Below are 22,048 nucleotides of genomic sequence, written 5' to 3'. Positions count from 1 at the left end.
CTTTTCCAGCACCACACTCTCGACTCTGATCTCCAGCATCTGCAGTCCTCCCTTTCTCCTAGCTAGAATTATCACATTAGTAACTCTTATTACAATTGCTAGCAGACTCTTGACACCCTCCAGGCATTGTTTAGAGAATCCTTTCTTCCAATTACTGTGTTAACAAGCAAAATCAGAAAGTGGAATTGTATTCTATTTGTGTCAAATTTCAGAAGTACATTGGATTTGATGGTAAAGAAAGAAACTAAATCAGATACAACAGCCTCAGATAATCAGACAAGTTTTACTTGAACTAACTATAGTGTCCAAGGGAAAGCACAGCACCAACCAAAGATGACTGCCAAACTACACAACCAAAAAACAAGCAGAATTTAAGATAAGGAAAGTCATGATTAAACTGCTCTCAAGAGAATGAGCCTTGAGAACTCCATCCAGTTGGCACTGGGATACAGGGAAAAATCCAAGGAGCAGAAGAATCGACGTTTCAGGCATAAGTCCTTCTTCAGGAATGAGGAGGGTTAACCAAGCAGGCTAAGATAAAAGGTAGGGAGAAGGGACTTGGGGGAGGGGCGTTGGGAATGCGATAGGTGGAAGGAGGTTAAGGTGAGGGTGACAGGCCGGAGAGGGGGTGGGGGTGGAGAGGTAGGGAGGAAGATTGCAGGTCAATTGCAATCTTCTTCCCGACCTCTCCGCCCCCACCCCCTCTCCGGCCTATCACCCTCACCTTAACCTCCTTCCACCTATCGCATTCCCAACGCCCCTCCCCCCTACCTTTTATCTTAGCCTGCTTGGTTAACCCTCCTCATGCCTGAAGAAGGACTTATGCCTGAAACGTTGATTCTCTTGCTCCTTGGATGCTGCCTGACCTGCTGCGCTTTTCCAGCAACATATTTTTCAGCTCTGATCTCCAGTATCTGCAGTCCTCACTTTCTCCTACAGGGAAAAATGCCAAGTCTGGAGGAACAGCACAGCATACCCACAAAGCAATTCAGATTGTTAAAGGCTTGCTGTATAAGAAATTAAAGAAGTTTGACTTCACTGCTTACAAACTGGCTGGTGAAAACAAATCAGGCATTTCTAAGTGAAGGTTTAACTCCAACAACATATGCTCTGAAGAACCAAAACAACAAAACAAAATTTAAAAATCAGGTGAATTTATTTCACTCTGCTCTTTAATGTACAAGTGTTTTGTTTGTCAGTTTCTAAACAAAATGCAAGATATAAAACGGCTGTCTACATACAAAGATTTTCATCATGTTTTCGTATTTAGCCAGAATACATTAGTTATTAGAGGATTAAATTAGTCTTTTATGACAAAGCTGCTCATAATGTTTGTCTAAATTGCAACAGGTTAGCACTTTGGTAATGCTGGATGTGCAGAAATGCAAATTTTGTGATATTACTAAACATAATCATTGTGCTCATCCATTTACAAACCAAATGTTTTCAAAGATATTCTGCACAATTAAAAAAAAATCTCTTTATTACTGCATGTTTAATCTTTCAGGGTAATGCTTCTAAATAGTTTGTTTTTGCATGTTATAATTTTCAAATCAGATAGAGAGCAACAGTATTTCCTCCAACACAAGTATTTCCTCTAAGTATTTCCAAACAACACAAAGACAGATTTGATCTTTTTTTATGGCACAGAAGCAGAACAGTTGCTGTCAGTCTCCGAATGTCAGAGTCTCTCGGGTAATCTGACAGCATACCCACTACAACATGACACTCAAGGCTCTACACAAATCAAATCTTCTCATTACTTCTAATTATTTTATGCAAATATTTGTACAGAAGAGAATTTTACAATCAGACTAGTTGAATGAATTCTTTTAGAGAAAAGCTGACAACGAACACAGAGTACACAGGCCTGACAAATTATTTAGGTCTCTGCCTACAAGTTCTAACTATTTCTTCATGAGAACCATAAATCTTTATGAATCACTAGATTTCCTTGACTACCTTGTCAGTATTTCGTAATAAAGCACATATAAATCAAAATCTTGGAATTTCCTCTCTAATGACATTGCATGTCTACCGACATCATATGGACAGCAGTGGTTTATGAAGGCAACTCACCACCACCTTCTAAAGTGCAACTCGGGACAGGTAGCGAATGCTGGCCCAGCTAGTTGCCCATATCACACAAGCGAATAAAAATTGTATACTGAAATAAAGGCACACAGTAGTAAGTCTAACTTCAGGTGAGCAAACTATTCGAAGCAATTCCGAGGAACAGAATTCATCTGCACTCAGAGACAGGACAGTCATGGTTTTGTTGAGGGGAGGTCATGTCTGACCAACTTGATTTAATTTTTCGAAGAGGTAACCAGTTATACAGACAAGGGCATTGTATTTGATGCAGTCTACTTGGACTTCAGCAAGGCTTTTGATAATATCCTGCATGGGAGATTGATTGTGAAGAGTCCTACTCTCTGAGGAAATTTGGCTATTTGGATCCAAAATTGGTTGAATAACAGGAAACAGAGGTGACGTTTGAGGGGTGCTTTGGTTGCTGGAAGCCTGTGTTCAGTGGGGTTCTGCAGGGATCAGTTTTGGAGCCGTTGCTGTTCATGGTATGTATGAACAATTTAGAGTTGTGTGCAGTGAGATTGATCAGTAACCTCACTCAGTAAGCTCGCAGATGGTAGAAAAATTGGTGGGGTGGTAAATAGTGAGGAGGTAGCTTTAGATTACAGGAGGATATAGGCAGGCTGGTCAGATTGGATGATCAGTGGTAAAAGGAATTCAACCTGGATACATGTGAGATGATGCACTTCAGCAGGACAAATAAGGCATAGGAAGACATGATGGAAGGTGGGATTCTGGACAGCACCGAGGATTCCAGGATCTTTGATTCACTAGTACCTAAAGGTATCAGGTCAGGTGGATAAAGTAATTTAGAAGACACAAAGGATACTTGGGAGAAAATGAGGACTGCAGGTGCTGGAGATCAGAGTCGAGATTGTGGTGCTGGAAAAACGGATCAGGCAGTATCTGAGGAACAGGAGAATCAACATTTTGGGCATAATCCTTTCACCAGGAATTTTCCCTTCTTCCTGATGAAAGTCTTGTACCCGAAACGTCGATTCATCTGCTCCTTGGATGCTGCCTCACCTGTTGGGCTTTTGCAGCACCACACTCAGAAGGGATACTTATCTTTGCTAGCCAAGGCATCGAGTTTAAGAGCGGGGGTGGTGGTGGGGGTGTTGGTGTTATGCTGGAACTATACAAAACTTAGGCTACAGTTAGTGTAATGTGCACAGTTCTGAAATTACAGGCGTGTACAGGTCGTAACTACAGGGGACATTGACGAGGATGTTGTCCTAGGTGGAGACATAGGTTTAAGATACAGGGCATGAGGTTTGGAAGGGATGAGAGGAAAATCATTTTCACCAAGACGGTAATGGGAATTTGGTACTCATTGCTAGTAAGGGAGGTTGAGGCAGAAATCCTCATAAGATTTAAGAACTATTAAGGTGTGCACTTGCTATGCCAAAGCATTCAAGGCAATGGACCAAATGCCGTAAAACAGAATTAGAATAGTCAAGTGGTTCTTTTCCACTGACACAGACTCAATGGGTGAAAGGGCCTTTTTCTGTGCTGGAGACCTCTATGAGACTAGAATCAGGTCATAAGCATAATAGGTTATTCATAATAATAATAATTTTGGTTGAAGACATTGGTTGAAAAATTCAAATTCTACTACCGAACATGCCCATTTCAAGAAAATAGCTCAGTATGATGCCCCAAGTGAGCAGTGATTGGAGAAAAGGATTCAATCTTATTACCGTTAGATACTGTTTCAACAAATCTCCTGTGCCATGTTAATGCTAATTGGAACGTATGTAATGGATTATAAAGTAATTTGAATGAAAGAGGGAGCACAAGGCAGGAATATGGGTATAAGTTAAATAGTTGAGATTATTTTAGGGACACAGATTTACCAAGCTTTCACTGGACAAAGAGTTCACTAAAGATGGTAGTCACAAATCTGTAAACATGATTGGCTCAAAAACAATCAGCTCAGGATCACACTGTGTGCTAAACTAAACCTTTTAACATTTTTGACACATGCAATACAATTCAACTGAGAGCTATCACTGTTTCTAGAAATATATACAGATATGGCTGTAAAAACTGCACAGCTCTGAATAAAAGTTAATCAAATCACTACATTTCCTTGAACATAGAGCCATAGAGTGACAGTCATACAGCACAGAAACAGCTCATGCCAAACATAATCTGAAACAAAACTAGTACTTTCTGCCTGCTCCTGGTCTATATCCCTCCATACCTTTCCTACTCATGTGTCCATCCAAATGTATTTTAAATGTTGTAATTGTATCCACATCCACCATTTCCTCAAGAAGTTAAGTGACAACTTGACTGAAATTATCTGCATTGCACAAGAGTTAGTTATAAGTCAAATACGGACAACTCCCATTCATATGATAATATCATGCAACCGATAAAACAGATTAACATTGAATAACCCAGGTAACAGGGGAGGCGGGGGGGGTTGAGTGTGGAATTTTAACGGAGCTATACAAATTGTACTAAAGGTTGTGCTAGGTTATGTAAATTAATGTTATGATGGGAACAGCATGGATTCCTAACTCCATGTGGCTGAAGTTAATGTTCTTTTGTGTCAAAAATCCAAGCATGAACGTCAGATCCAGTGATACAGATAGTAATGAATGTTGTGATGTTCAGTGGATATACATGAGCACAATCATTCCTGCTATCAAACAGCACTTCCTAGACAATAACCTGCTCACTGATACCCATTTTGGGTCCCACCAGGGACACTGTTGCTCCGAACGTTATTACAATTTTGGTCCAAACATGGACAAAAGCTGAATTCCAAAGCTGAAGCAAAAATTACTCCCCTTGACATCAAGGCAGCATTTGATTCAGCTTGGCTCAAGGAACCCTCAGAAAACTGGAGCCAATGGGAATCAGGTGGGAAATGCTTCACCAGCTGTAGATGTGGACAGCAAAATGGAGGACAAATGTGGCTGTTGAAGGTCAATCAGTTCAGTCCCAGGTCATTGCTGCAGAGTTCCTCAGTATAGGGTCCTAGATTTAACTAGCTTCAGCTACTTTATCAATGGACATAAATTCCTTCACAAAGTCAAAAGTGGACATGGTTACTGATGGCTGCAGTCCATGTCCAGATATAGCAAAACCTGGGCCACATTCACACTAGGACTGATAAGTGATAAGAAAGGTATGCACCACAAATGTGTCATGCAATGACAATCTCTAATGAGGGAGAATCTAAATCTCTTTACTTGACATTCAATTGTATTATCATCATTGAACTCCACCATGATCAACATCCTTGGAGTTACAATTGACTTGAAATTCAACTGGATCAGCCATATAAATACTATGGCTAAATAAAGATTGTCAGAGACTGAAAATTCTATGTCAAGTAACTCACCTGCTGTCTTCCTAAGGCTCGTCATCCGTCTATACAATATGGTCAGATGACACCAGGTTATGGTCCAACAGGTTTATTTGATATCTCAAACTTTCGGAGCATTGCCCCTTCATCACCTGATTGTGAAAGCTTGTGTTTTCAAATAAACCTGTTGGGCAATAACCTGGTGTTGTCCGATTTCTGACCTTGTTCACCCCAGTCCAACACCAGCACCTCCACATTATAATATATGATAGAGCATTCAAGAAGTTCAGCACAACACTCTTTTCGTCAATATTCACATTGGAAAAGGGCAATGTTAGTGAGAATACAGAGATACAGGCTACAAGATTAAATGACATTGAGGGTTGCCAAAGACGAGGTTTTAGCAATTTTGGAAGATCTGAAAATAGTTAAGATGAGATTCATCCTCGGATTCTCTGGGAAGCCAGGGAAGAGATTGTCGAGCCTTTGGCTTCAATCTTTATGTCATCGTTGTTGACAGGAGTAGTGCCAGAAGACTGTTCCCTTGTTTAAGATGGAGAGTCAGGACAACCCTGGTAATTATAGGCCAGTGAGCCTTACTTCGGTTGTGGGTAACGTGTTATAAGAGATAGGATTTATAATCATCTGGAAAGGAATAATATGATGAGGGATAGTCAACATGGTTTTATGAAGAGTAGGTCATACCTCACTAACCTTATTGAGTTCTTCGAGAAGATGACAAAACAGGTGAATAAAGGTAACGCGGTTGATGTGGTGTACACGGACTTCATTTGATAAGGTTCCACATGGTAGGCTATTGCACAAAATAAGGAGTTTTGGGATTGAAGGTGATTTAGCGGTTTGGATCAGAAATTGGCTAGCTGAAAGAAGGCAAGAGAGTGGCGGTTGATGGGAAATGTTCATCCTGGAGTTCAGTTACAAGTGGTGTGCCGCAAGGATCTGTTTTGGGGCCACTGCTGTTTGTCATTTTTATAAATGATCTGGAGGTGGGCGTAGAAGAATGGGTTAGTAAATTTGCAGATGACACTAAGCTAGGCAGAATTGTGGATAGTGTTGAAGGATGTTGTGGGTTACAGAGGGACATAGATAAGACGCAGAGCTGGGCTGAGAAGTGGCAAATGGAATTTAATGCTGAAAAGTGTGAGGGCAATTCACTTCGGAAGAAGTAACAGGAATGCAGAGTAGTGGGCTAATGGTAAAATTCTTGGCAGTGTAGATGAACAGAGAGATCTTGATGTCCAGGTGCTCGAATCCCTGAAAGTTGCCAATCAGATTGAAGGGGTTGTTAATAAGGCATATGGTGTGTTGGTGTTTATTGGTAGGGGGATTGAGTTTTGGAGCCCACAATGTCATGCTTCAGCTGTACAAGACACTGGTAAGGCTGCATCTGGAGTATTGCATGCAATTCTGGTCATTGCATTACAGGAAGGAAGTGGAAGCTTTGGAAAGGGTTCAGAGGAGATTTACTAGGATGTTGCCTGGTATGGAAGGAAGGTCTTACGAGGAAAGGCTGAGGGAACTGAGGCTGTTTTCATTGGACTGAAGAATGTTGAGAGGTGACTTAATCAAGATATATAAGATAATCAGAGGGTTAGAGAGGGTGGACAGTGAGACCCTTCCTCCTTGGATGATGAAGGCTAACGCGAGGGGACATAGATTTAAATTGAGGGGTGATAGATTTAGGACAGATATTGGGGTAGTTTCTTCAGTCAGAGTAGTAGGACCACGGAACAGCCTGCTGGCAACTGTTGTAGACTTGCCGATGTTAAGGGCATTTAAATGAGCATTGGACATTTATACCAATAATAATGGATGGTGCAGGTTAGATGGGCATCAGATTAATTTTGCAGGTTGGCACAACGTTGAGGACCGAAGGGCCTATACTGTGCTGTAACATTCTATGTACGAGGACAAGGCAGCCCACCCAGTACATTCAATATTTACTCCCTCCACCACTGCCCCATTAACGAGCATTGTTGTAACTCACTAAGACTCCTTTAACACTGCCTTCTAACGTTGTGACCTCTACCATTTCAAAGGATAAGGGAGCAAATGCATGGGAAGACAACCAACAGTAATTTCCCCTCCAAGCTACAACTACCCTAGCTTGAAATTATATCGTAATTCTATCACTACTGCTGGGTCAGACTCTTGGAACTCCCTCCCTAAAAACATTGCAGGTGGTCGTGCCCCAGATAGACAGCAAGAGTTCCAGAAGGAGGCTCACCATCATCCTCTCAAGTGTATAAATGTGGGCTCAGCTAGTGATACTCTTAACCCATGAAAGAAGAACAAGGAAATCAAGGGGAATTCACAAGAGGTTACCGCTAGAGATCTGCAAAGGATGCAAAAAGCTGCAAGAGCTCAGCTTTAGCTGTGCTGTTAGTTTTTATTAATCCATATATGAGATGTGGGTGTTATAGAGTCATAGTGTACTATAGCATGGAGACTTGCCCTTCAACCCAAACTGGTCAATGCAGACCAAAACGTCTATCCACGCAAACCCCATTTCCCTGCAATTGGCCTATATCCTTCTAATTCTTCCCTATCCATGTATTTGTCCAAATGCCTTTTAACTGTCAATGCACCCACCTCAACCACTACCACTGGCAGCTCAGTCCTTATGCTTGCCGCCCTCTGCGTAAAAAAAGTTGCCTCTCCAGTTCCCCATTATTCTTTCCCCTCTAACCTTAACCTCTAGTCTTCGATTCCCCAATGTTGAGAAAAAGGCTGAGTGTATTTACCCTACCCATGCTTCTCATGATCTTATACACCTCTATAAGGACCCCCCTCAGACTCCTAAGCTCTAAAGTAAAGAGTCCCAGCATGTCAAACTCTCCTTATAACTCAGAACATTGAGTCCAGGGAACATTCTTGTAAATTTCTTGTGCATTCTTTCCAGTTTAATAATACCTTCTGGTAACAAGGTGACCAAAACTGAATACAATACTCCAAATGTGAACTCACCATGTCCTGTACATCTGTAATATAACTTTCTATACTCAGTGCCCTCACAGATGAAGGCCAGTGTGCCAAAAGCCTTCTTCACTGCCCTGTCGACCTGTGACTCCACTTTCAGAGAACTGTGAACCTGAATTCTAAGACCCCTCTGTTCCACTAGACTCCTTAAGAGCTTACCATTCACCATCAACCTCCTACCATGATATGACTTTTCAAGATGCAAGACCTCACACTTATCTATATTAAACTCCATTTGGCACTTCTCAGCCCACTTCCCCATCTGACGAAGGTCCTGCTGCAATTTCTGAAACCATCCACAATACTGCCTATTTTAATGTCACCAGCAAACTTACTAATCATGCCTAGTACACTATCATCCAAATCATTGGTATAGAAATGGCACCAGCACTGACTTCAGAGGCACTCCACTAGTCACAGGCCTCCAGTCTGACAATCATCCTTCCACTATCCCAGCAACTTACACCTTTTTAATCATATCTGTAATAATCAGCAGTTTCTACACAACTTGCTCAAAGACTTCAAAACATTATTGGTTCTAGTCTAAATTTTAAAAGTTATAATTTGGAGCAAAAAAGTATATAGCTATTCATAAATAATAGTGCCATATACTGTCAGTACCTGTACCCTGTTAATAGGTCAGGCCATTAGATAAGTCAGTTATCATGTAAATTTGATCCTGTTTTCAAAGATACCACTCAATCTCTTCAAGACAAGTCTGACTAAATATTATTAACAGTGCTGATAATCTGGCAGCTTCATGACTGTTTCCTTTGAAGATTACTGAACAGGTGAAAAGGACCAGAATAATTTCTACTCAGGCAATTGTCAAAATTCTTCATTTCACAGGAACTGAGAACATTTTAGCAATATGCAGAATAACATTCTCTTTCTAACTTGATCTTTCTGAGGCCCCTTAGCCTGCTTTATTATATTGGAGGTAATATATAGTTGGAGGGAATTCAGTAAGAGATTGATTCACAATCCCAACACAAAATGATGCCAAAGGGCAATATTCAGAACATGAAAACATACACCATTTTGTGTTTTGCAATAACATTGCCGTAAGAGTTTAACACAAAAGGATGCTTGGATGCCATCACTATACAGAGGAACTTTGAATATCTGAATACCAATTATCCAAAAATCGGATTATCCAAAAGAGATCTCAAGGTCCCAATGGAAACATTACATCAAACATTACATTACACTGTTTCCAACAGTGATCACGTCTTCTGTTTACAGTGATTAAACAGGCACTGTCTCCAAATGACTGACTGCCCGCCCTCTCTCTCTGCCCACACTTTTCCTGGAGTTCTACAGAGGGGTGTACCCTAAACCCCACTTCCCCAGAAAACCTCTCCAACATTGTCCTGTACAGGGCAGAGATGGAACCTGTCAAACAGTTGCAGTAAAAAGTTGTGTGGCTATGTGTGTGTGCTATTTGGAGACTTACCCAACAAAGACAACTGCAGCAGTCTTGTTGGTGTATAGTCCAGCTGCCCAGGAGAGGGGGCAGGTGTGTACGGGGTTGGGGGGGGTGGTGGGCACGGTGTTAGATGGGGTTGGGGGCGGGGAAGTGTTGGGGGTAGGGGGTGGTGTTGGATGGGGTTCTGGGGGCAGGTAGAGGGTGGGGTCTCACATGCTGTGTGCTGATGGAACGGTGTGTTGGATGGGGTGGGGAGGGCGAGGGGCTTGTGTGCTTTGTGCTGGGGCGGTGGGGGCAGGGTCTCACGCACTGTGTGCTGCTGCAGTCTCCTGAACAGGGAGCAGACTTTAAAAACTCCGTGCCCCAGAGGAAAGGCATTTAATCGATTAACCAAATAATTGAATATCTGAACGAAATAGTGCACGCACATTTTGTTCGGATAATCAAAGTTCTCCTGTATATAGCTCTTATTTTGGGCAAATGATTTATACCTAAAGCTGTTTTCCAAAGTTCCCACTTTCTGCTTCACATTACCAAGTTGGCAGGGATCCTAGAACCAATTAAACATTTCAATTTGGCATCAGCTGTATTGTCAATTGACACTAGAGTCATAAAGTCGTACACCACAGGAGTAGACCCTTCAGTCCAACTTGTCCATGCCAACCAAGTTTCCCAAACTAAACTAGTTGCCTGTGTATGGCCCATATCCCTCCAAACCTTTCCTATTCACAGGTGTAGTGGACAGCAAAGAAGGTTATCTCAGAGTACAACAGGATCTTGATCAAATGGGCCAATCAGCTGAGAAGTGGCAGATGGAGCTTAATTTAGATAAATGCAAGGTGCTGCATTTTGGGAAAGCAAATCTTAGCAGGACTTATACACTTAATGGTAAGGTCCTAGGGAGCGTTGCTGAACAAAGAGACCTTGGAGTGCAGGTTCATAGCTCCTTGAAAGTGGAGTTGCAGGTAGATAGGATAGTGAAGGCGGCATTTGGAATGCTTTCCTTTATTGGTTGGTGTACCGAGTATAGGAGTTGGGAAGTCATGTTGCGGCTGTACAAGACATTGGTTAGGCCACTGTTGGAATATTGCTTGCAATTCAGGTCTACTTCCTACTGGAAAGATGTTGTGAAATTTGAAATGGTTCAGAAAAGATTTACAAGGATGTTGCCAGGGTTGGAGGATTTAAGCAATAGGAAGAGGCTGAACAGGCAGGGGCTGTTTTCCCTGGAGCGTCGGAGACTGAGGGATGGCCTAATAGAGTTCACAAAATTATGAGGGGCATGGATAGGATAAATAGAAAAAGTCATTTCCCTGGGGTCGGGGAATCCAGAACGAGAGGGCATAGGTTTAGAGTGAGAAGGAAAAGATATAAAAGAAACCTAAGGGACAACCTTTTCACGCAGAAAGTGGCACGTGTGTGGAATGAGCTGCCAGAGGAAGTGGTGGAGGCTAGTACAATTGCAACATTTAAAAGGCATCTGGGTAGGTATATGAATAGGAAGGGTTTGGAGGGATATGGGTTGGGTGCTGGTAGGTGGGACTAGATTGGGTTGGGCTATCTGGTCGGCATGGACAAGTTGGACTGAAGGGTCTGTTTCCATGCTGTACATCTCCATGACTCTAACTGTTGTAATTGTACCTGCATCGAACACTTCCTCCAGCAGTTCATTCCAGATGCAAACCACCTGTGTGAGAAAAAGTTGCCCTTCAGGTCCCTTTTAAATCTTTCTCCTCTCACCTTAAAAATACATCCTCTAGTTTTGAAGTCTGCCACCTCAGGGAAAAGATCTTGTTTATTCACCTTATCCATAGCCACCATTTTATAAACCTCCATCAGGATGCCTGCCAACCTCCTACACTCTAATGAAAAAGGTCCCAGCCTATTCAGCGTATCATTATAACTCAAACCGCCAGTGCTGGTAACATCCTAGTGAATCTTTTCTAAACCCTTCTCCAATTTAATCATATCCTCCCTATAGCAGGGCAACCAGAACTGCACACAGTACTGCAAAAGTGGCCTCACCAACGTCCTGTATAACCTCAATGTGACATCCTAACTCCTATGCTCAATTGTCTGAGGCTGAAGAGTGACCTTATAGAGGTTTATAAAATCATGAGGGGTATGGATAGGGTAAATAGACAAGGTCTTTCCCCTGGGGTGGGTAAGTCCATAACTGGACAGCATAGGTTTAGGCTGAGGGGAGAAAGTTTTAAAAGGGACTATGGGACAACTTTTTAAGCAAAGGGTGGTGCACGTATGCAATAAGCTGCCAAAGGAAGTGGTGGAGGCTGGTACAATTACAACATTTAAAAGGCATATGGGTGGGTATATGAATAGCAAGGGTTTCAAGGGATATGGGCCAAGTGCTGGCAAATGGGCTAGATGAATTTAGAAAATACGGTCAGCATGGACGAGTTGGACCGAAGGGTCTGTTGCCGTGCTGTACATCTCTATGACTTTCTGACTCAATGAAGGCAAGTATGCTAAATAACTTCTTAATCAATCTGTCTAACTGTGATGCAACTTTCAAAGAATTATGTAACTGAATCCCTTGGTCTTTCTGTTCGGCAACTCTATCCAGGGCCCTACTATTAACTGTATAAGTCTTGCCCTTATTTGTTTTACCAAAATGTAATACGTTGCATTAAACTCCTGCCACTCCTCAGCCCAATGGCTGAATTATTCAAGATCCCTTTGTAATTTTAAATGCCCCAAAATTGATCATTTAACTTCAGCAACATTAAAAAAAATTATGAAATAATAAGGTCATCTATCAGGATGCCTTTTTAAATAAAGTTGTGAAGTGAGGGCCTTGGAAGCAGTTGTAAATTTGGAAGGTGCTAAGTATCTTCGATGAATTTCTGCTGTGTATCTTGCAGACAATACACACTGCTGCGACTGGACATTGGTGGTGGAGGCAGTGGATGTTTGTGGATGTGATGCAAATCAAGTGGGCTGGTTTGTCCTGGATGGTATCAAGTTTATTGAGTTTGGTGGAGCTGCATCCATCCTGGCAAGTGGAAAGTATCCATCATATTTCTGACTTGTGCCGCATAGATGGTGGACAAGCTTTCGGAAATCAGGTGGCGAGTTATTGCTGCAGTATTCCTAGCTTCTGACCTGCACTTGAAGCCACTGTGTTTATGTGGTGAGTTCAATTGCACTTCCAGTCAATGGACACCTTAAGGATGGTGATAGAGGAGGATTCATTGATGGTGACACCATTGAATGTTATGGGGCAGTGATTGGATTGGTTCTTATCAGGGATGGTCAATGCATGGGATTTGTCTGGTACAAATGTTACTTGCAACTTCTCAGGCCAAGCCTGGAAATTGTCCAGATCGTGTTGCATTTGAACATTTGAGATAGAACATAGAACATTGCAGTGCAGTACAGTTTCTTTGGCCTGTGGAACCAATCTATCCTACACTTTTCCATTTTCTTCCATATATTTATCCAATGACCATTTAAGTGCCCTTAAAATTGGTGAGTTTAGATCAGAGTGGTGGTGGAAAAGCACAGGTCAGGCAGCATCCGATGAGCAGGAAAATCGACGTTTCGGGCAAAAGTCCTTCATCAGGAGTAGAGGCAGGAAGCCTCCAGGGTGGGGAGATAAATGGGGGGATGGGGCTGTGGAGAAGGTAGCAAAGAGTACAATAGGTGAATGGGGGTGGGGATGGAGGTGATAAGTCAGAGAGGAAGGTGGGGGAACGTAGCAAAGAGTAGTGAGTTAAAATTGGTGAATCTACTACTGTTGTGAGCAGTGCGTTCCACGCCCCTACTGCTGAGTAAAGAAACTACCTCTGACATCTGTCCTATATCTATCACCCCTCAATTTAAAGCAATGACCCCTCATGCTAGCCATCACCATTCGAGGAAAAAGGCTCTCAATGTCCATCCTATCTAACCTCCTGATTATCTTATATGTCTCAATTAAGTCACCTCTCAACCCTTTGCTCTGTAATGAAAATTTCTCTCAATTCCTTCAGCCTTTCCTCATTAGACCTTCCCTCCATACCAGGCAACATCCTTGTACATCTCAGTCAGGAGACCGATGCAGTCATTTTAGGTCTTTTCAGTCCATGAAAGTTTCTGATCTACAAATGAGATGGTGGATGTTACATCAAAATAGCCTGTACTTACCTTAATTCTAACAGTACTACAGATCTAGGAGAAAGTGAGGACTGCAGATGCTGAAGACCAGACTCGAAGAGTGTGGTGCTGGAAAAGCAGAGCTGGTCAGACAGCATCTGAGGAGCAGGAGAATTGGCTTTTCGAGCATAAGCCCAAGGGGGCTGCGAGATAAGTGGAAGGGGAGTGGGGGGAGAGATGGCTGGGATTGCGATTGGTAGATGAAGATCATAGTTCGGAGAGGAGGGTGGAGCCAATAGGTGGGAAGGAAGATGGACAGGATGGACAGGTAGGACAGTTCAAGGTGGGGTGGGGGGGGGGGGTGATGCAAGTTAGAAGGTTGCTTCCGGGATAAGGTGTGGGGGGGGGGGGGGTGGAGGTGGGGGGGGGGGGGTGGAGGTGGGAAGTGGGGGCGAGGGAAGGGACATGAGGAAACCCGTGAAATCCACATTGATCCCATGTAGTTGGTGAGTCCCACGGTGTCATTTCCACCACCTACAAACAGACCTCACCACGAGGGATATATTTCCCTCCCTCCCCCTAACTGCATTCCAGAGAGACCATTCCCTCCATGACTTCCTTGTTAGGTCCACAGCCCCCACCATCCACCCTCCACTCCTGACACCTTCCCCTGCCACCCCAAGAAGTGCAAAACCTGCGCCCACACCACCCCCTTCACATCCGTCCAAGGCCCCAAACAATCATTCCACATCAGACAGACATTTACCTGAACTTCCACACACGTCATCTACTGTGTCCACTGCTCCCGATGTGATCTCTTCTACACTGGGGAGACAGGACACCAACTTGTAGACCGTTTCTGAGAACATCTCTGGGACACACACACTAAACAATCCTACTACTCTGTGACCAAACACTTTAACCCCCCCAAGGATGTGCAAGTGCTGGTCCGCCTCCACTACCAAACCCTAACCATCTGATGCCTGGAGAAAAAATGCCTCATCTTCCACCTTGTGACCTTCCAACTACACTGTATCAATGTAGATTTCACTGGTTTTATTAATTTCCCTTCCCCGCCCCTCATCCCAGATCCAACCTTCCAATTCAGCACCGTCCTCTTGAACTGTCCTACTAGTCCATCTTCCTTCCACCTATCCACTCCACCCACTTCTCTGACCTATCACCTTCACTCCCCAACTTCATTTACCTATCACATTCCCAGCTACCTTCCTCCCAGCCCCAAACGCCTCCCATGTTTCTCTCAGGCCCCTTGGGCCACAAGACTCATTCCTGATTCAGGGCTTATGCTCGAAACGTTGATTCTCCTGCTCTTCGGATGCTGTCTGACCGGCTGTGCTTCTCAAGTACCACAGATCTGACAGCTTTCCAACTCTAGATCCTACATAGAGCCATATACCGAACTCCACAGGATATCAACTCACAACTTTAGCTGTACATATGGTTTGTGACAATCTGGAGACTAAGTTTTATTTGCATTAATTCAGTTCGGTCAAGACTCGGTTCATTAATTCCTCTTCAAGCATTTCCCTCAATTTCACAATACACACTCAAAACATTTTAAAAGAGGCAGCAATAAATATAATTTATCTAAATCTTTTTGGCACTGTCATTCATATTTACAGTACTGCAGCACTTCTTCCATTTGACAGTTTGTCATTACAAGGACATGTCAGCGCAATCAGGAAGACACTCATCCTGATTTTCAACTTGACTAAAAATTAAGATGCTCAAAAAAAAGTGAAACAGTGAAGTGTTTTTTGCAATTATGTTGATGCTTTTCATTTATATTACTTCTTCCAAGTATAATTTGAAACAAATGAGAGTCTAGGCTGGGTTCAGATGGGTGCTTTTGATGGATTGCTTCAAGCTTGTCACTATTATAACTCAATCAGAATGGAAACAGCTTCTAGCGTCTCATCTTCATAACAAATGCAATAAACTTTTCCAGTTAATTCATAAATGCCAGAGTTGAGAAAAGACACTGCCTCAATACCAAACTATTTATTGACTGGTGTTTAAGATGAAGAAATAATGCTTGAATAAGCATACAACACAGTGAAATCATCAATAAAGTATCAAAAGTAAAAGATGAACAAAAGTGGGATTGTCACCAGTTATGAGAAGACAATGAGGTCTGCAGATGCTGGAGGTCAGAGTTGAGAGCACAGCAAGTCAGGCAGCATCCGAGGAGCAGGAAAATCAACGTTTCAGGCTGGAGCCCATCACCAGGAATGAGGCTGGGAGCCTCAGGGGGTGGAGAGAAAAATGGGTGGTGGGGTGGGTCTGGGGAGAAAGTAGCTGAGAGTGCTATATTTGAATAGAGGTGGGGGTAAAGGTGATAGGTCAGAGAGGAGGGTGGAGTGGATAGGTGGGAAGAAAGATTGACCAGTGGGACAGGTCATGAGGGCAGTGTTGAGCTGAAAGGTTGGAACTGGGTGACCACCTGGTCAGGTCCACACCCCCCAACAAGCCACCCTCCCCTCCCGACACTTTCCCCTGCCACCGGAGGAATTGCAAAACCTGCGTCCACACCTTCCCGCTGCCCCACCACCACCTTACCTCCATCCAAGACTCCAAAGGAGCTTACCACATCTATCAAAGTTTCACCTGCACTTCCACACATCATTTATTGTATCTGTTGCTCCCAATGCGGTCTCCTCCACATTGGGGATACTGGATGTCTTCTTGCAAAGCGCTTTAGAGAACATCTCTGGGACACCCGCACCAATCAAACACACTGTCCCATGGCTGAACATTTCTCCCCCTCCCACTCTCCGAGGACATGCAGGTCCTGGGCCTCCTCCATCGCCACTCCCTCACCACCCAACGCCTAGAGGAAGAACACCTTATCTTCCGTCTCGAAACCCTTCAACCCCAGGGTAGCAATGTGGACTTCACCAGTTTCCTCATTTCCGTTCCCCCCCCCCCCCCCACCTTACCCAGTCCCAACCTTCCAGCTCAGTCCCACCCTCATGACTTGTCCCACCGGTCAATCTTCCTTCCCACCTATCCACTCCACCCTCCTCTCCGACCTATCAACTTTACCCCCACCTCCATCCACCTATTGCACTCTCAGCTACCTTCTCCCAGCCCCAAACCTCTCCCTAATATCTCTCAATCTCCAAGGCTCCCAGCCTCAGTGCTGATGAAGGCCTCTGGCCCAAACCGTTGATTTTTCTGGTCCTTGGATGCTGCCTCACCTGCTGTGCTTTTCCAGCAACACGCTCTCAACACTTGTCACCAATTATAATGATTTGGATGCAGTCAAACCTGAATTAAAACTGTCAGGTAGGTGAAGAAACAAAACTGTGATGCTGACAAATGCTGCCATGTTAGTTGAGAATGCCCCAGCAACCACACTGCAAAGAAAATGTAGACGTGGTGGAGTTATGAAATTGGGACAGAATGCTGTGGAGCAGAATTCTGAGTCTTTACCAAAAATGTACGGATTCAAGAACAAAGAACAAATAGAATTACAGCACAGGAACAGGCCCTTCCACCCTCCAAGCCTGCACCAATCCAGATCCTCTATCTCAACCTGTCGCCTATTTTCTAAGGATCTGTATTCTTTTGCTCCCTGCCTATTCATGTATCTGTCTAGATACATCTTAAATGACGCTACTGTGTCCACCTCTACTAACTTCCACGCATATCTCCCTTAAACTTTTCCCCCCTCACCTTAAACTTGTGATCCCTAGTAATTGAGTCCCCTACTCTGGGAAAAACCTTCTTGCTATTCACCACATCTATATCTCTCATGATTTGGAGATGCCGGTGTTGGACTGGGGTGTACAAAGTTAAAAATCTCACAACACCAGGTTATAGTCCAACAGGTTCAATTGGAAGCAGACTAGCTTTTGGAGGGTCGCTGGTGAACCTCCTCATCATTTTATCCAAAGCAACCACATCCTTTTGGTAATGTGGCAACCAGAACTGTACACAGTATTCCAAATGTGGTTGAACCAAAGTCCTATACAACTGTAACATGACCCGCCAACTCTTGTACTCAATATCCCATCTGATGAAGCAAAGCATGCCGTATACCTTCTTAACCACTCTATCGACCTGTGTTGCCACCTTCAGGGTACAATGGACTTGAACATTCAGACCTCTCTGTACATTAATCTTCCCCAGGGCTTTCCATTTACTGTACAGTTCACTCTGGAATTGGATCTTCCAAAGTGCATCACCTCACATTTGCCCAGATTGAACCTCTGCCATTTCTCTGCCCAACTCTCCAATCTATCAACATTCTTCTATATTCTCTGACAGTCCCCTTCACTATCTTAGTATACTCCACCAATCTTAGTGTAATCTGCAAACTTGTAAATCAGGTCACCTATACCTTCCTCCCTCCATGACTCTCTAGTTCAGGAAGGTTGAAAATAATAATTACTTTTCACTTTAGATGTCAGAGAGTCTGTACATTTCAGCATGTTGTTTTCATTTCTGATTTCTAGCTTTTGTTGTTCCCTTTCATTTTAGTTCCCGACAAACTCATTTTTCTCATGGACTTCAGTTAAAGAATAATTTATCAAAAAAATCACGATAATTTTAATAATTATTTCACAATTTTCCTGAAAGGCTGTTACTTTGCTGGAGGTGAACCCAAACAATTCCACCACACTCGTTTTTTTCAGCTGCATTCTACAATTGTGGGTGGCAGGTGGTACATTAATTCAGCAAAACACATAATTCTCAATCAAAATGTCTTTGCTCAGGATTTTCTGGCCCAAAATCTCTTCAGCGTACATAGATTTCATTCATTGCTTGTGTCAGGAATTATTGGTGCAACAGTGATTGGGAGAGTAATCTTTCAATATTCCTGTACTGATTTAGCTATATAAATATGGTTAGCTGCCTTTTGATTATTCCTTTTCTGCCTCCTCCATCCAATAGTCACTCATCATAAGGTGTTTAGTGCACGGGAAATCACAGGTGTTCCACTACTCCATGGTATCGCCGTCTGTTTGTGTTTTCTAATTTGTGGGGCAAACAGGCAATTATTTATTATATCAAGAAACAAAACAAGTACTGTATGAGTTTAAAGAACCTTAGAAGTTAAGCAAATTCCCTTTACACCCCAGTTTTACCCTGAAACTTTAAGGGCATTTAAATGGTCATAGATGCATGATAATGGAATAGTGTAGGTTTGAAGGGCTTCAGATCGGCTTCACAGGTCAGCACAACATCAGGAGCCGAAGGGCCTGTACTGTGCTGTATTGTTATATGTTCTATGCTAGAGCGGGGAGATTAAAGACTATTGACATTTGAACATTCAAACCCCAGGAACTATGTTAAGCAAGAAACTGTAAAAGTTTGTTCAGCACGTTCAAAGAAATGTTAGACAATTAAATGTAAAACTAAATGGATTTCACAAAACTAGATGAAAAGAGATGAAGATCATAAACTGTAAGATTCTAAGATACAGGTGCACAATTAGGCCATTTGGCCCATTGCATTGACTCTGCCATTCAATCACGGTTGATAGGTTTCTCAACTCCACTCTCCTGGCTTTTCCTATAACCTTTGATTCCCTAACTAATCAAGAACCTTTCTAGTTCTATCTTAAATACACTCAATGACTTGGTCTCTATAGCCTTCTGCATAAATAAATTCCAAAGAATCACTACCCTTTGGCTTAAGAAATTCCTCATTTCATTTCTAAAGAGTCATCCCTTCACTCTGAGGTTGTGCCCTCGGGTGCTCCTACTAGTGGAACTATCCTCTCCAGGTCCACTCTAACTGAGCCTCTTAGTATTGTGTAAGTTTCCATTAGATTCCCCTCAATTGTCTAAACTCCGAGTACATACCCAGAGTCCTCAACCTCTGCTTGTATGGCAAGCTCTTCATTCCCAGAATCATTCCTGTGAACTTCTTCTGGACTGCCTTCAAGGGCAGCACATCAATCCTTAGATACGGAACTCAAAACTGCTCACAACAATCCAAATGGGGTCTCACCAGAGCCTTATCTAACCTCAACAGGTATGCTTATAATTTGTTAAAGGCAATATTTTAAATTAATTAAAACATCTAAAGAGTTCCATTTTATCCAGGATAAACCCAGTCCTCAAAATATTTAGCCACAAAAAAGTGCAAATATTAATGAAAAGCTAACTAAGAAAAGGGATTCTGGGTCAGAGGAGATCCTGGGTAATCCAAGATGGAGGATGAGAAAAAAATTGTGACTGTAAGAGCTGCTTCTTTTTAGAGGTATTTTATGTGTTGGAGGTGATTTCCCTGAAATCCAGGAGCAGTAATTACTGTTTTATATACTTTTGCATTGTTTTGGAACTTTGGGGGATAAAAGATCAAAACAATGCACTTTAAAAAGGAAGACGACGAACAAAGGCATGGACCACACGGTCAGAGAAAGAAGCCTGACTGCTGTCTGAGACAGTAGTGAATCTGCAAAGTTACTACCTTTGCTGTTTGAGTTTGAGTATCTGTGGACATTGTAGTGCATCTAGGAAAAATTAACAAATAGCGTAATTCAGAGCTGACCTTGTTGGAATGTCTGTGGGAGAGCTCACAACACAGGAACAAATAAGTGCACAGTTTTTGTTTAAATGTAGCCTTGCTGTAAATCTACAACAGTGAACATAGCGGGTTCTTTCTTGATTATATGTTTTATTGAGATCTGTCTCTTGGTTAAGTTTTAAAAATATAAGCCATAAGTATTAAGTTAGCCTCGAGCGGAGATTTTTTTAAGCAATAAGACAGTGCTGTTTTGTGGGTCTATAGATTGTGAAAGAGCAAAGACGGCCTTTAGTCAAGTGATATGCTCGTCCTGTCAGATGTGGGAGTTTAGGGAGAGTTTCCATGTTACTAATGATGATGTGTGCGTGACATGTCTTTGGTTGCAAATCCTATCAAATTGCATGGATCGGATGCAGTATCAGTTAGAGGCAATAAGGAATTTACAGGAGCCAAGGGATGTGATGGATGACATTAATAGGGAGGGAGTCATGATTTGGAGATGCCACCTGATGAAGGAGCGGCGCTCCGAAAGCTAGTGCTTCCAATTAAACCTGTTGGACTATAACTTGGTGTTGTGTGATTTTTAATGTAGGAAGGGAGAAAAGCCACAGATATGGTCAGGTTGATGGGGTAACTCCAGGAAAGGTAGGAGGGGTAGATAGTGTAGGAGTCTTCTGTGGCTATCCCCATTGCAAACAAGTATGCTGCTTTGGAAAATATAGAGGGTGATGGATTCTCAGGGGAATGGAGCATGAACAGTCAGGTTTCTGGTACCGAGAACGACAGTAATATAATTTTCCAAGCAATCGACTGTGATATGGGACTCTTTAGTTGGATGCACGCACAGATGTTTCCATGATTGGCAGCGAAAACCAGGGTGTTGCCTCCCTGGTGCCAGGATCAAGTACATCTTGGAGAGGGTGCAGAATGTTCTCAAATGGGAGAGGGAATAGCAGGAGGTCATTGTACACATTGGAACCAATGACATAGCAAGTGAAAAGGATGAGATTCTGAAAGGAAAATACAGAAAACATTAGGTAGGAATTCAAAAAGGAGGTCCTTGAGGTTGGTAATATCTGGATTCCTCCCTTTACTACAAGCTAGTGAGGATAGGAATAGGATGATAAAGCAGATGAATGCATGGCTGAGGAGCTTGTGCAGGGAAGGGTTCACATTTTTGGATCATTGAAATGGCTGGTAGGTGTAGGGAATGTTGGATTATTAGAGAAATTGAGGTTTTAGTTAAGACAAAGAAGGAAGCATATGACAGCTACAGAAAGGATAGATCGAGTGAATCCTTAGAAGAATATAACGCAGAGGGAAATCAGGAGGGCAAAAAAGGAACAAGAGATAGATTTGGCAAATAGGGTTAAGGAGAATCCAAAAGGGTTTCATAAATATATTAATGACAAAAGGGTAACTAGGGAGAAAATTCCCTTAAAGATCAGCAAGGCAGCCTATATGTGGAACCACAGGAGATGGGAGAAATATTAAATGAGTATCTTGTTTCAGTGTTTACTGTGGAGAAGAACATGGAAGATATAGAATGTGGGGAAATAGATGGTGATATCTTGAAAGATGTCCATATTACAGGGGTGGTGGTACTGGAT

General features: G+C 42.7%; 1 protein-coding gene across 18 annotated transcripts in view; it reads right to left on the bottom strand.

The window, feature by feature from the left end:
- Positions 1-22,048, bottom strand: part of LOC140483389 (utrophin-like) — a 737,248-nt gene that overhangs the window by 241,526 nt on the left and 473,674 nt on the right. The gene's annotated exons all lie outside the window — the stretch shown is intronic.

Source organism: Chiloscyllium punctatum, chromosome 11, assembly GCF_047496795.1.
Source record: "Chiloscyllium punctatum isolate Juve2018m chromosome 11, sChiPun1.3, whole genome shotgun sequence".
In the NCBI taxonomy this organism is placed as follows: Eukaryota; Metazoa; Chordata; class Chondrichthyes; order Orectolobiformes; family Hemiscylliidae; genus Chiloscyllium; species Chiloscyllium punctatum.
Note: the sequence above shows the minus strand (reverse complement) of the source record. Positions and strands in the feature narration are given on the sequence as shown.